At 43.1% G+C, this 14,742-nt stretch overlaps 1 long non-coding RNA gene across 1 annotated transcript; it reads left to right on the forward strand.

Moving 5' to 3' along the window:
- The first annotated feature begins 4,743 nt into the window (after positions 1 to 4,743).
- LOC111774353 (uncharacterized) lies at positions 4,744 to 8,903 on the forward strand. Its single transcript, XR_011440703.1, has 4 exons — positions 4,744 to 4,921; positions 5,782 to 5,840; positions 6,830 to 6,908; positions 7,561 to 8,903. It is a non-coding gene; the product is annotated as an uncharacterized lncRNA (long non-coding RNA).
- The last annotated feature ends 5,839 nt before the right edge of the window (positions 8,904 to 14,742 follow it).

Raw genomic sequence — 14,742 nt, forward strand, 5'->3', positions numbered from 1 at the left:
CCAGGAGACGGCGTCTTCATCACAAGATAGCGGCGGAGGAAATCCCCAGAATGATGGTGAATCGAGGATTCCAGATGACGATGATGCCGCAGGCTTAGAGGGACCAGTTCGTACTGGAGCGAGTCGGAGGAAGGCTGCAGAGCGGACTTCTTCAAGGAGATGGACTCAACAGTTACCTGATGAGAGCAAATACACTTGAGAGAATATTTACACAGCTGGTGGAAAGTTTGAAGATACATTAAGATAAGTACATAGAAAACTAAGCAAATAAAAATCCAGGGACCCGCCCGGTGGCACAGCAGTTAACTGTGCATGTTCTGCTTTGGCGGCCCGGGGTTCCCGGTTTGGATCCTGGGTGTGGACACGGCACTGTTTGGCAAGCCATGCTGTGGCAGGTGTCCCACATATAAAGTAGAGGAAGATGGGCACGGATGTTAGCTCAGGGCCAGTCTTCCTCAGCAAAAAGAGGAGGATTGGCAGCAGTTAGCTCAGGGCTAATGTTCCTCAAAAAAAGAAACCAAAAAACTAGACCCTTTTTTAAGGGAAAACAAAACTAAAAATAAAAGTTGCCAATTGATTGTAATACACGTCATGATTTCAGAGATATTAGTGTGAACAAACATACATGTTAGAATAAAAATCCAGTAGTTCATTTAGTAAGGGCCTGTGCAGGGCAGGAATTTCTTACTTTTTACATGTGGAAATCCGCCCCCCCCGCCACATACTCTCTGGAATAATAATTTGGCTGAGTATAAATTTCTTTCAGTCCTGAGGATTTTCTTCAATTCTAGAAAAAAACTCAGTAATTTTCTCTTAAAATATTGCTTTTTCTACCATTGCTTTCAATTCTCTTTCTCTAGAACTCCTATTTTAAACATTTGAAATATTTAACCCTTTTTATCTGTTCTCCATATTTTTAACTGCTGTTTCTTTTTATCTTGTGCTGTATTTTGAATGAGTTCCTCAGCTTTCTCTTCCAATTCCCTAATCTACTCTTTGACTGTATTCAATCTAGAGTTTCTCTCATTTATGGCCTTTTAGATTTCAACTAGGATGTTTTTCCTTTCAAAGATTTCCAATTGGTTATCATTCACATTATTTCATTTTAGCTTAAAAATTTCCTTTTGAAATGGAAGGTGTGCACTCATCTCTGAACATTTCAACAAACTATTTTAAAGTCTTTTTATACACTTTTATGAATTTCCAGAAGAAATTTGACAAAATTTCTGATCTGATTGTTAATTTCAAAGACTATGTTTCTCACCAGTAGGTTCTTTCATATATTTTGGAATTATGGTTCAAAAGCTCTTTTTGAGTGAGAAAGTATTTATTTTTGTTTGATTTCTTTCTCTTTCTTACTTTCCCTTCACCTCTTCCCGGGATGCCTCCATCTGGCCCACTGGGCCTCAACCCAGAGCCAGGGCTTTGGATCATGATTCTCTACCCCTGGATATTCGGGATATGGTGGGTCTAGCCATGGGGCCAGCAGACAGCTTAACAATTCCTGGTAGCCAGGTGTTCTCTTTGTTTCTCACCTCCCTGGGCTCTAACGAAGCCAGAGTCTGCAGATTGACAGCTATTTTCTTCAGCTTTTCTTTAAACAAGCAGTGGGGCCCACGTCAGCCTCTGGTTTCAAAATGTGACCTTCAGCTCCCCACATTGTGGGGAGCGCTTTACCCTCACAGGAGCTGAACTCTCACCCAGCTGCCAGTGTCCAACTGCCAGACTTAGAGCCCATAAGCCTGAGACTTCAGCCCACTCATCTTACTGTGTTTCTATGCCATCTCTGGTTCATGGGGATATGCGAGTCTAGCTATGTCTTTTTTAAAAAAATCATTATCATATTTTAAATGTCATGGTATGTGTTTGAAGCCAAGGGGTTTTGGAGATACAAATTTACTTCCTTGTTGACTTCAGCCTCCTCACACCTGCTTTCTCTCCCTCACCCCTCTACTGAAACCACTTAGTCAAATTCACGGGTGAGCTCTAGGTTGCCAAATCTAATGGACGTCTCTCTGTCCTAATCGTACTTGACCACCTAGTAGCTTTTGACATAAAGGACTGCCTAGTTCTTCTTCTTTTTTTTTTTTTGAGATATAGTTGACATAAAACATTGTGTTAGTTTTAGGTATACAACATAATGAGTTGTTCTATGTATATATTGCAAAGTGATTAGCACAATAGCTTTCCTTAACATCCATCACCACCCATATTTACAATGTTTTTTCCTGTGATAAGAACTTTTAAGATCTACTCTCTTAGCAGCTTTCAAATATACAATACAGTATTGTTAACTATAGTCACCATGCTATGATACATTACATGCCCAGGACTTATTTATCTTATAACCGGAAGTTTGTACCTTTGGACCCTTCACCCACTTCACCCATCCGCTACCTCCTCCCACCTCTGACAACCACCAATCTGTTCTCTGTATCTATGAGTTTGGTTTTTCTTTTTAGATCCCACATATAGGGGATATCATACAGTATTTATACAGTATTTGTCTTTCTCTGTCTGATTTATGTCACTTAGCATAATTTCCTCAAGGTCCATCCAAGTTGTCGCAAATGGCAGTTTTCCCCTTTTTTTATGGCTGAATAATTTTCCATGGTATATCACATTTTCTTTGTCCAGTCCTCCATCGATGGACTCTTGGGTTGTTTCCACATCTTGGCTATTGTAAATAATACTCCATTACTGCCCAGTTCTTTTCTTTGCTTGGTTACCAGCACTGTCCTGATTCTCATTCTCATTGCCCTTTGCAGCTCAATAGATCAGCAATTGTAAGATATTCCTTTGTCTTCTGGCATTTATTGTAGCCAACAAGTAGCTTGCTATAGTTTGTCAGTCTTTTGTAGGTAGTCCGTATTTTTCCATAGGTTGCTTTTAAGATTTTTGTTTCTTTTCTTTTATTTTTTTTAAGATTTTATTTTTTTCCTTTTTCTCCCCAAAGCCCCCCGGTACATAGTTGTATATTCTTCGTTGTGGTTCCTTGTGGTTGTGGCATGTGGAACGCTGCCTCAGCTTGGTTTGATGAGCAGTGCCATGTCTGTGCCCAGGATTCGAACCAATGAAACACTGGGCCGCCTGCAGCGGAGCACGCGAACTTAACCACTCGGCCACAGGGCCAGCCCCAGATTTTTGTTTCTTATAATTGATGTTCTCCAATTTTATCACGCTGTCTAGGTATAAACTTATTTATTTTTTGGTGAGGAAGATCAGCCCTGAGCTAACATCTGATGCCAATCTTCCTCTTTTTGCTTGAGGAAGATGGTCCTGGAGCTAACATCTGTGCCAATCTTCCTTTACTTTGTATATGAGGAGCCGCCACAGCATGGCTTGATGAGCGGTGCTAGGTCCCTGCCCAGGATCCGAACCCGTGAACCCTGGGCTGCTGAAGCAGAGTGTGTGAACTTAACCACTATGCCACTGGGCCAGCTCTGAATTTACTTGTATTTTGCTCCATATCCTGTGGCTTGCACCTGGTGGATAATGTGAATTCAGGTCCCACACTGGTGCAGAAACAGACTTGGAGTTCCAATTTATCTAAATGATTCTCTTTCTCCCTGTGGCCCATGCCAATGGCAAGTTTTCCTGCTTCTTCCCCAGGCTGGTAAACACAGTTTTTCTATCCTCCTGTGGGGAGCAGATAGGACCTTTGTTCCAACTCCAGGTCTTGTCAGGGCTCAAGGACTCCTTCTGTTGCTATATCAACATTAAAATCCCATCCTAATCTCTATTCTCTATCCTGTTTTAGCTTCAGATTCTACTCACCATGCTAGCTTTGGCTTCCCTTTTGATTTCTGACACCTGGAAATTTCCCTTTCTTGCTTTCAATCTCAGATATGTCTTATGAAAAAGTTATCCAGCATTTCTATCTTTTTGTGTGAGAGGTGAGTCCTGCTTCCATTCCATCAGCTTGTCCTGGTTTCAGATACTATTTTAGAACTCAAAGCCAAGAATTGGACACTTTCTCCTCGCTAGGTTCTTTTGAGTCCTCTGTCCTGGGTCAATAAACCTATCCCCAAGATCTAGGACAACTAAGCTAGCCAAAATTGAGTTTTGGTCACTTGAAACCAATCTTTAATACAGTGAGGTTTGGGAATTTCTGAGCTTCAAGATAAATTTCCAGTTCCCCAAATATTCTGATCCTAAATATGTTGCTAACTATTTCCTGTTCTTCTGTTATGCACCCAATGCTTTTGAGAACGAAAATACTTACTATTGTCCATGTCCCCCTGAGTTTCTCAGATCCGTGAACTTGCATATGCTGCTCCCTTTTGCCCATAATACTTTCGCCATCACTGCAAGCCAAATCCAACCTGTCTTCCAAAGTCCAGCTCCCCTCAGGCTCCTTTGCAGCCTGGCTACTCTCCCAGCCTAATGGTACCTGTGCTTCCCCTGGATTTCTGCCACTGCGGTGCGAAGGACTGAACCTGCAAATTGCTGTCAGGACGTGTGGGCTCAGGACCTGGCTCTGCCACTCCTGAACTGTCTCCTTTGACCTATCCAAGCTTTAATTTTTCTTATATAAAACAGAGATGGAAATACCTCATAGAGTTCAAGCCTTTTTCATGACTCTTTTAGTTTTGAGTGACAGAAAAACTAACAAAAGTTGGCCTCGAACAAAAGGGAATTTATTGACTTATATAGATGAAAAGGCTAGGGGCAGAGATAGCTTCAGGTGTGGGTGACGTCAAAACTAAGATGATATCATAAGGACTCTGTCTCTTCTCTCAGTTCTGCCTTTTGCTCTGTCACCTTCGGGCTCAGGTTCAAAGAGCGGCAAGATGGCCGGCAGCAAACCCAGAATGTACAGTCTCTCTGCTTCAACTCCAGCAGACATGCTTGATGACCTCTTTCTCAGAAGTCCCAATCACAGAGAAGAGAGAGAGAAAATAGGCCAAAATATTAATAGGTACGTCTGGATAAAGAGTTGTTTACCATCCGTGCAACTTTCCCACAAGTTTATTTTCAAATAAATACATTTTAAGAATGGAAAAGAAAAAAAAAAAGGCCCAACTAAATTCCTGTTGCTCTCATTGGGTCATGTTCCTGTCCCTGAGGTGGTCACTATGGCCAGGAGAATTTGATGCTTGGGTTGGCTGGAGCCCAGGAGACTTGTCCTACCTTAGACCCTGGGGTGGAGCCCTGACTGCAGCGTGTGGGATGCGAACTGAGAGGATGCTGGGCAAGAAAAACTGCAGATGTCCACCCCAAGTGTGCTGAGGACCAAATGAAAAAATATAAGGAAACTGACTTCAGAAAGTCCTGTTCGACTATAAATGATGATGACTGTTCGGTTATGTTTCTCTCGTGACACGTAGCACTTTCTTCCTTCTCTCTACAGTCGTCTGGTTCATGCTTTATCTCCCCTACCACGCCCCGAGCAGCTAGAGATTAGGGACTTTGCTCTAGTCGTCTCTGGAGCGCTCCACCACTTCTGACTGAGCACCTAGATAATAGGACATATCCAATAAATGATTGTGGAATAAGGGAATGAACCTAAAATCCAAAGCGTTCCCAGAATTCTGTGAATCCCTGGGCCAAACTCTCAGAAGACTGCGGAGAACTTTAACCTTTCCCTGGGGTCACAGATAAGTCGGCTCTGGCGTTTTTCATGGTGGAGGGCGGGGCAAGATCATTTCAGGAAGAGGTGCCCTTGCATTGATTTATTGACCTGGCCAGGCGAAGACCAGACAGAGAAAAGAAAAGTCCTTCTGATCCGTTTGTTTATTCACCATCTGCTTTGTTTTTCTCTCCCTGTCCTTGTTACAGAGAAGGGGGCTTCAGGAAGGCACAGACTGAATGAAAGAACCTCCCAAAGGCACTGACAGGTGTGGGGTTCCCTCTTGATCCTCGAGGCCTGAGCTTCCAGGAAGTTTTGAGTTTAATTGAAAGAACTGCATATGAATTCTAGTCGAAAAGCTGGAAGCTCGGCCCGGTGTCTGTTCTCCCCTCTCTCTGCGGTTGTGTTCATTTCCTCAGATTTCCTATCTGAACAGAGTCTGGAGCTGCTGGGACCAACTGGAGTTTGGGAAACCGAGCGCGTAAAAGAGGGAATACAGGACTCAGATCACCTCTTGAAATGGTCTGCAGGTAGCCCTGCTCCAGAGCTGTCCTGGAGCTGCTTTTTGGCTGATTTGCAACAGAGACACTCACTCTTCAGCCACAAGTGTTAAGTAGAAAAGGCTATGTGGCTTAAGATACCTGTAGTCCATCGGGCTGTGCAGACTCACTAGTTTTCAACCTGCCTTCTATTATGTTGTGGCAATGATGCTATTCCAGGAACCTCCGCCCCCAGCAGGGCAGAAACAACAGGGACACCTTTTCAGGGAAGGAAAGTTACATGATTACAGGTATTCTGAACAGGCACACAAGCGCTCTACTAAGTTGCACAGTCATTGTTGGAAACAGTGTTTCAGCTCCAGTACCTCAGACAATTGCTGGTGGGGGGAGGGAGGGCGTAGGAATGAGAATGTCCAGGGGCATTGTTAGCAGATCAGGAGTCACCAAAGGAAAATCTGAGCTGGGCGGATCAGCAGCTCCCAGCCTGGTGCTTGGCAGGCTCAGCAGCACAAGCTGACTGCTGCTGGGAAGAAACTCCCTGTTCACTATCTTCACTTCCTGGACTGCCCAAGTCAGTGCAGACTCATTTCTGGAAGGATATCCCTTGACTTCCAGGTTCTGACCTTGCCTCCCCTTCAGGTCTCTATCTCTTGCCTAGTTGGCATCTTATCTCTCTTCCCGACTCTGGCTTCCTCTTCGGGCCTCAGCATTGCTCTCACAACTTTTTTGGGTCATGCTGTCCTTGCGTTTCCTACAGGTAGCCACAGGCGCTCTGCCCAGGGACCTGCAGCAGCACGGCCTTATAGAAAGGGCCTGGACTCGGAAGCCACACAAAGGTGGGTTCTAATCCCAGCTCTGCCATTTAATAACAGGGTGAAGTTGAGCAAGTTATTCAACTCTCTGAGGCTCAGTTTCCTCATCTGTAAAATGGGCATAATTTATCCTATTGGGTTTCTATGAGGATTTGATAAGATAAAGGACCTAGGACAGTGAGCAGGTTGACCCTTTGTAAATGGCAGCTCTGCTTAAGAGTGAAGAGCAGGCTGGAGTAGACACATCACACAAACGCCACCCTCCCACCTCACAGTGATAGCATCTGACCAACAGCATCAGGCAAATGCTATCGGAAAAGTCCTGCAAAGATGGCACCTCCACTTCCTCATTTGTAACCTGCTCTCATGTTTCACAATCTGTTTGTGAGGAAATTGTTCTTAATATCTAACCTCAGTTCCTCCTGCTACAATGTGTCATATCACACTCTTTTTAAATAACACACAAATAGACCCATGAAAATGAGCAGATTTTTCTATGAGTCACAGGCATTCATGGGCCTTAAGTTTACTCTTATCTTCAAGAAACCAGGGAGTATTTGTAGTGTGACCCCTGAGCTATGCTGGGACGCTCCAGAGAGCTGTGACAAGACTCTCTTGAGACTCGTCTCATTTGGAATAGTGGTCTCAGTGTCTTTCCCTCTCTTATTTTTTTCAGTTGCAAGTGAATGACTGATGCTAATTTATAAAGCCTGGGAACACAGCAAAGGAGTTCAGGAGAACTGATCACATTGGTGGCTAATCACTGATATGCAGCTTGGCCGTGGCAAGGATTGAAATGAAAATTGTGTGTCAGTCTTTGACATTGAAACGGATGACAGTAATCAGCCCCATGCAACAGATCATTTCATTCAACTACGCAGACGCATTTTGCAGCTAATCCTTCTTGCGAGACTATTACTATGAATCACACCTTTTTAGCTGTGTGGTCCAGAATCTAAGTGTCTCAGAAGGTCCTGTGAGAGGGAAAGGTTTGCGCTGCCTGGCGGCACAGGGCAGACATCTCGACTCTCACATATGCCCACTCTGTGGACTTGCTTTAAGCCTATGGGCCGAGATTGCAAACTGGCAGCCGGTGGACCGCACACAGCCTGTGGATGTGTTCTATTTGGCTCCACACTGTTTTGCTTTTATTTTATTTTTTGTTGAGGAATATTAACCCTGAGCTAACTGCTGCCAATCCTCCTCTTTTTGCTGAGGAAGACTGGCCCTCAGCTAACATTCATGCCCATCTTCTTCTACTTGACATGTGGGACGCCTACCACAGCATGGTTTGTCTAGCGGTGCCATGTCCGCACCTGGGATCCGAACTGGCGAACCCGGGCTGCCAAAGCGGAAGGTGCGTTCTTAACCGCTACGCCACCGGGCGGCCCCTGCTTTTATTTTTTTTAAGTTGAATTGGTTGCCCTAATCTAAAGCTTCACATGACCCAAGTTTCTGGCTTGTCTTGAAAAAGGGAAGAGCTGGCAACACTGACGCTGCGGTAACATCATGTGGGGCTGAGCGGAGATGCTCGCTGGAGATGGGACCACCGTTACCTACTGTCTCCCTCCCACTCAGTTCCATTCACGTATGGAAACTGCCTGGGCCCTGAAGGCGTTTGAGCTGGGGACTCTTGGCCTGTGAAGTCCCCTTTTGTCACTGGAAGAGAGCACAGCTGCTAGCGTTCTGTTCCTTTGGGCTCTCTAACCTCTCTTCCTCCACCAGCAATGATACCAGCAGGAATCAGTGTTTGTGATTCCTTCGGATATGTCTTCCCTGAGTTTATATTTAATGCCACAGTTGAAGACATGTGTCATGTGACCAGTAGGTTCTCATATGAGGATGAAGGGGAGGAATCTGTCTTTGAAATTTGCCTCTCTGCACCGTTTCTGGGTTCTTTGAAGTCCAGCGGCTTCTGTGTGTATAGAGGAACACTCTCTGCGACCTCCAGTATAACTGATGCTCAATTTCTCAAATTTATTTATCTAATAAAACTTAGAAAATTAAAATTTCTTAAACTACATTTTTACGTTTAGGTCCTGACTACAAATTATATTTCTTTTGGGTGAAAATAACAGAAAGCCCTGACTGAAAATGGCTTAACCGAGGAGGAAATATGTTATCTCACATAACATGAAGCCGTGAGGTGGGGTGGGCTGCGGGCGCGGTACCCCCGGCTCCAGCTCCACTGCCTTGTGGTGGTGTTGGTTCTGCCCTTCTCCGTGTATTGGCAGCAACTTTATGATTGCAGCAATGTGGCTGCTGCAGTGACATTATCAGATCCAGACACAACAGTTCAGAGGAGGAAGTGGGACTCTTATTTCTCTTTTTGGGGACTGTAGAAACCTCTCCCAGAAGCCCCACAGTGAACTTTTACTCACATCTCATTGGCCAGAGTTGTGTCACATGTTCATTCCTCAACCAATCACTGGCAAGGAGAATGGGCCTGCTAGTTGGCTTTTACTAATTATCCCAGGGTGGAATGAGTGTTGGGGAGTCTGTCATATTGATCTCTACATAACTTAATTAAATTCCCTTAAACAAACGAAATTATAGTCATCAATCCAATAACACTGATTCCTTGAACATTTCTAACATCCTAACACCAAATAGCAGACAGAAACACAAAAATAAAATAATCACAAAGGCTATAACCACATTTAAATCTAATTTTAAAACATTAAAATCGTGAATTTAATTTCTTTTTCATTACCTCTATAATGAAATTACTCTAATAAGTAATATTTATTTTGATATTTTTTTGGATTTACAGTAATTGTACTAGACTATCTCCAACTGGTCCAGGTCGTAGGTTATTTATGTAGGTTGAGGTTATTTATAATTGATTCCCAACTGGAGCAGGGAATTTGGTGGCACCTTCTGCACCTGAGCTGGCACAGGTCAGGCTGCCCTCCTCTTTCACAGTAGCTTTATTGAGATAAAATTCATATACCATACCATTCACCATTTGAAGTACACAATTCAAAGGTTTTTAGTCTATTGACAGAGTTGTGCCACCATCACCACAATCAATTTTAGAACATTTTTGTCACTCCAATAGGAAATCCATTAGGAATCACTCTCCATTTCCCGCCCCCTCCAAGCCCTAGGCAACCACCAACCTACTTTCTGTCTCTATGAATTTGCCTACACTGGACATTTCATACAAATGGAATCACACACTATGTGGAACTGGGCCCTTTTTAATCATTAAACTTTACTTGCTCCATCAGTGGCACTTGTCATGCTTATATCTTTCAAAGGGGATTTCCTGAAATTACGTACTTTTAAAGTTTTGCTTAGTTAGTATTATATAGTTGGTTGTATTGCCTTTGCTATACATTGACCCAGTTGTTTGGAATGATTGGAAATATAAACACACCTTATATATTAGGCATCCACTCCCTTCCTTTCTTCCTCCTTCCACAGTGTGTATTGAACATCTTCTCCGTATCAGGTGTTGTGCCAGGCACTGGGAATCCAACCATGAACGTGCAGTTGGCCCTTCCCCTCATGGACTTAGAGCTGGGTGGAGGTCCTCCCCTTTCTGCTGATGACTTGGGGAGGCCATGCCATGTGGGTTCTGCTGAGTTACTATTCCAGAATGTTTATTGGGCCCCCAGAGAAGCTTCCTGCTCCTTCCCCATTTCCAATCTTTCCCCATCTCTCCCATCATCTAACCTTTGACATACTATCTTCAGGGGTATAATTGCCAACATTTCTGCAAACTTTTTCCGTACATGCTTAATTATCTTTTTTTTTTTTTTTTGAGCAAGATTAGCCCTGAGCTAACGTCTGCTGTCATCCTCCTCTTTTTGCTGAGGAAGATTGGCCCTGAGCTAACATCCATGCCCATCTTCCTCTACTTTATATGTGGGATGCCTACCACAGCATGGCTTGCCAAGTGGTGCCAGGTCCACACCCGGGATTCCAATGGGCAAACCCCAGGCTGCTCAAGCAGAACGTGCGCACTTAACCGCTGCGCTACGGGGCTGGCCCCATGCTTAATTATCTTATTACCACAACTCATTAAACTTGTATCAGATTTGCTTTGTTATCAAATTTCATTTGAATACAATGCTAAACTGTTCATTTCATATTTTTACCTAGAGTCTTCCAAAAAAAGATTAAAATTGAGGCAGAACACAGGCTATTATAAATATTATAAATAGCCAACGTATCGATGTTAACAGCTAACTGAAAATCCTTCTTACAGTTGAGCACTAAATTTATTTTGGACCAAAAAAAGAATGCAAACAAATTTGTGTCAATGAAGACACTTCTGAATGGGGACAGATGATTCAAATGAAGATTATAAAAGAGAAGAGGTTACCATCATAGATTTGGTGAAAGGTTAAAAATTAAGGAAGTATAGGGTATATCAAGGAAGTATATTTTTATTTTAGAACAAAAATAATTTAGAGTTGGATAAAAATGGAAAGTTTTAATGCAAAGTGATGGGCTTAAAAAGAAAAACATTGTCACCTGGAAACAACCCTTTGTTGTCGTTCGTGTGTAGTGTCGATTCCGACTGCTAGCGACCCTGAGCACAGCAGCGCTAAATCTTAAGCACTAGACCACCAGGCTGGCTGGAAACGATCTTACTCACTACCAAAGTGACTTGCATGCCCAACATCCAGATTTTGGATTCTACTATGAACCTTAAAAAGAAGCCAAGGCTTTTTGAAGCACGGCTAATTCCGTGTCTTCGAGCAGGGAAAAATTAGGAGCGGCCTGTAATGCCCAAGAAAAGGATGCTTCCCAAAATATTGAAAATGCTGCTGATTGGACAACGAAGTCAACATAACAGGGTTCTCACTGGCCATGTTGTGGTTCTTTTGAGCTTCAAAAAAGAATAATGATTACAGTTAATTATAATATTTGTAAAAAGCCCATGAGTCAAAGTGGAAAGTTTCAAAGAAGTATATAAAAAGATAATTATATTACAAAAGGAGGATAAACATAATAAAATATATTTAAATTCGTATTAATTTTCAAAGTAGGTGCCAATATTTTTGGCAGCTTTGTTTCTTCTGTGAAATATATTTTGTGCGTAAAGTATAAACATATTTCTCTCAGGTGTAATGAAGGAAGAGTGTATACAGGGAACTGTGAAAAAGCCAAAGAATTATGCAAAAAGCAGGAATTGTACCAAGAACAGGAAAAAACGATTAACCTGATGGTCACATAATAACCAGGTCTGATAATGTGTTACAAGATGGTGCTTTAATCCAGTGTTATGGAAGAAAGCAAGCTGACTCTGCAAATGCAATCCTTTGTTTCCTGGGAGGTAAAACCTTTGGATGACTCTACTAATATATTAAAGGTTAGGTGATGGGTGAGATGGGGAAAGATTGGCAATATGGGAAGGAGTAGGAAGCTACTCTGAGGGCCTGATGAACATTCTGGAATAGTAACTCAGCAGCACCCACATGGCATGGCCGCCTTAAGTCATCAGCAGAAAGGAGAGAACCTCCACCCAGCTCTAAGTCCATGAAGGGAAGGGCCAACTGCACGTTCATGGTTGGATCCCCAGTGCCTGGCACAATACCTGGTACAGAGAATGTGCTCAATACTTATTTGTGGAAGGAGGAAAGGAAGAAGGAAAGGAAAGAAAGCATGGAAGAAGAAAGGAAGAAAGTGAAGAATGGAAGAAAAAAATGTTTTTCTTATACTGATGATTTTCTCCCCATCTTTACTGAGGTATAACTGGCAAAAATTGTATATTATTTAAGGTGTATGACAATGTTTTGGTATATGTATACATTATAAAATAATTGCCACAATTAAGCTAATTAACATACCTATTACTTCACATGGTTACCATTGGTTTTTTTTGTTTGTTTGGTGGTGAGAACACTTAAGATCTACCCTCTCAGCAATTTGAAGTATACAAAATAGTATCATTAACTATAGCTGCACATTAGATCTCCAGCACTTACTCATCTTGCAAAACTGAAATTTTGTACTCTTGACCAGTGTCTCCCTATTCCCCGTCCCCACCAACTCCTGGCAACCAGCATTGTGCTCTCTGCTTCTGTGAATTTGGACTATATTAGATTCCACATATAAGTGAGATCGGGCAGTATTTGTCTTTCTGTGTCTGGCTTATTTCACGTAGCATAATGTCCTCCAGGTTCATCCAGGTTGTCGCAAACGTCAAGATTTTCTTCTTTCTAAAGGCTGAATAATATTCCATTGTATATGTATATATACGTATATGTGATGCATACATATGTATACATATATATACATATACACTAGATTTTCTTTATCTATTCATCTGCTGATGGATATGTAGGTTGCTTCCATGTCTTGGCTGCTGTGAATAATGCTGCAATGAACATGGAAGGCCAGATATCTCTTTAAGATACTGACTTAATTTCTTTTGGATATATACCTAGAGTGAGATTGCTGGACCATAAGTCATTCTATTTCTGATTTTTTGAGGAACCGCCATCCTACTTTCCATAGCTATACTAGAAGAAAAAACATTTGATACCGCTCCCAGAGGGAAAAGATGGATGGAAAGAGATGACCTCTTCTATACTACTCTCTCCATCAGTTTCCTGTGTGGAGTTTGAGGCCGGAGTTGTTCTGTCCTTGCTGAGAGTCAATAAAGGGGCGGAAGGAAGGATAGTCATCTTGAAGTTGAACTGGACCTAGGACACCAGTGTTTGGCTTGTCCTAGCTCCCAGAATCTCTGTGTACATGTGGCTGTCAGTTAGAGGTTTCCAGCAGATTCAAACCATGCATGTCCCCCGTTAGAAAAAGGTGGTGGGAAAGAGGGAACCACATGAGTGTCACTGAATTAGGACTTCAGAGAGGCTTCCTGGCTGCTTCCAACTCTCTCCTCTGCTTCCCTCCACCAAGCTAAAGTCAATGCCCAGAGCACCCACAATTGAAGCTTTCTTTACCATTCCCAGGTCAAGTAGGCTGAAATTTCACCCATTAGAGATTAATTTACACTCACAGGTTTTCACTCAAGGATTGGCTGAAGGTAGAGAAGCACTGATCATTCAAACCTAAATGTGGATTGCTTTAACTTAGATTGCTTTCCTACACTCACAAAGGGAGTTTTGCTGGAGAGAGTGGAGAGGAAGGATCAAGAATTAACTCAGGAACGAGGGGCACTGTGAAGGGAGAGTGGGGCTGAGAGGGGTGCCAGAGGCCGGGGAGACTTTGCACCTCTCTGGCTGCACGTTCATGCACTCATCTTTAAGGCTCTCAAATTTTGGTGTTGGCCAGGATTCTGCCCTAAACTCTTTTTTTTTTAAAGATTTTATTTTTTTCCTTTTTCTCCCCAAGCCCCCCAGTACATAGTTGTATATTCTTCGTTGTGGGTCCTTCTAGTTGTGGCATGTGGGACGCTGCCTCAGCATGGTTTGATGAGCAGTGCCATGTCTGCGTCCAGGATTCGAACCAACGAAACACTGGGCCGCCTGCAGCAGAGCACGCGAACTTAACCACTCGGCCACGGGGCCAGCCCCCTGCCCTAAACTCTTGTCTCATCTTACTTTCTCTTCTCTCTAGCTGATCTCATCCACTCATCTTCTTGTATGTCACACTTGGGCTGGACATTACCCAGAAGCCCTCAGGTCACACTCTTGCCTTTGACCACGGGAACCATGTACGAATCATCGCTCTTCTTCAGGCTCTGCCTCCCACCCTTGGCTTTGGTTGATCTCCCTGATTTCTGCACCACTGTTTTTATACCAGATTCCTCTCCTCTCTGTCTAGTCCTTTCAGACTTCACCGCTCATTTGGAGGGTCTGCCTGGATTTGGGATTCAGTTTCTCCTGAAAAAAAACCCTCTCTTGGATCACCTTGCTGACTGCAGAGACCAGGGTATCTTAGC

Source organism: Equus caballus, chromosome 7, assembly GCF_041296265.1.
Source record: "Equus caballus isolate H_3958 breed thoroughbred chromosome 7, TB-T2T, whole genome shotgun sequence".
Taxonomy (NCBI): domain Eukaryota; kingdom Metazoa; phylum Chordata; class Mammalia; order Perissodactyla; family Equidae; genus Equus; species Equus caballus.